Raw genomic sequence first — 1590 nt, 5'->3', positions numbered from 1 at the left:
AAAGTAAAATTTCTGTAAAGTATTTCGTCTCTCCTCTTCTCTCTTAAAAATGACATAATGATATGTATTTATAGTCTCCAATACTCTATGGGGTCTAGGGTTCCGGAATTGAGACTGGGAAAATGATACGGGCTTCAGAAATGGACCTTCAAACTCGGAGTTAGCTGGCCGTGGTCGGGAAATGCGTGACCGCGGGGAATGGATGACTCGCCGCGGTCGGGATGCTTGTGGCCACGGGAAATAGGCTGTTGGCCTCGGGTGGAAACGCTTGCCGGCTGGTTTACGGGACATCTTGCTCTTCGCGTATCTTTTGATTGAACCGTTGGATTGCCAAGCTGTAAAGTGTGCTGGAAAGCTGATACTTCCATCTTTGAGATCTCCAAATTTGAGCTGGATCAGACGGTGAGAAGGCCTTCAATCGGGGGTGAACTTCTGACAGTTTGACTCTGAGCTGAAAATCTGATCTTCTATCCATTTTGTTAAGCTTTTCCTTAAGTTTCCTGAAAAGAGTCTTGAAACTACAAATACTAGGAAAATGTAATAAAAGTACTTGAAAGCAATTAAAAACATAGAAAAAGTATTTCAAAGTGATCCATAAAAGTGGTCAAAATACGGTGTTATCAGAATCTAGTGTGATTCCTCGGGGTGGAGCACACCGAGGTCCATGGTTTCCAAACCCAGAAAAGTCACACCTCGGCCAAAGACCTCGACATGAATCACACCGAGGGTTTCCTACACTTGGTGCGGGAACAAGAGTTTTTAAAAATAAGGGTCAAAGGTCTTGGGTCAAAGTCAAGGTCTGGAGTCTTTGGGGATGTTGACCAGTCAACACAGATCTAATACCCATCAGTCCTCATCCCCTTCCAAGGCTTCAGTTTCAGCCATAAACCCGAGTTTGTTCTCTCTTTTCCTTCTTGCACTTAGAAAGAACATAACTCTCTCGTTTCTCACTCAGATTAAGTGATTCCAAGTGCATTGAGCTCGTGCTGAAGTTTTCTTTCCTGAATTCTCATTGAATTTAGCTTGAAACCTGCGTATCCCAAGGTATTATGTCGGAAAGAACTCACCTTTTTCCATCTTGGGAACAATTTTAGAAATTCTAGCAGGATAGACAACACATGAAAAACTAGTTCTTGCATTGAAATTCACTTGTTCTTGAGTTTTTAAAAATTCTTGAGAAATTGCACCTTAAAATCGATTTTAATGGCAAGATGGTTTCTTGGTTGAGTTGATTGCTTTAGATTGTGTTTAGCATTGTTAAAACTCATTTCTTGATCATTCTTAGCTTTAGAAATTATTGTGCCATGGATTTTTGAGAGAACTCTGTTCTTGAAATTTGTCATGACATGTTTTTGGTGATTTTTTTCTTGGTGCTCATTCTCTGTTTGAGCGGTTTCTTGCAGAATGACAGAAAGAACAGCTGCCTTAGCCCAAAAGAAGGAGACCCAGCAGAAGAAGAACAAGGGTAAAGCTGTGGTTTCAGCAAAGTCTGATGGAACAAGAAAGAATACTAAAAAGGTCACGAAGAAAAGTGATGGGGAACCAGCTGCTAAGAGAGCCAAGAACACTGAACTTTCTCTTGTGGTTGTA

Source organism: Eutrema salsugineum, unplaced genomic scaffold, assembly GCF_000478725.1.
Source record: "Eutrema salsugineum unplaced genomic scaffold, Eutsalg1_0 scaffold_6, whole genome shotgun sequence".
NCBI lineage: Eukaryota > Viridiplantae > Streptophyta > Magnoliopsida > Brassicales > Brassicaceae > Eutrema > Eutrema salsugineum.
Note: the sequence above shows the minus strand (reverse complement) of the source record.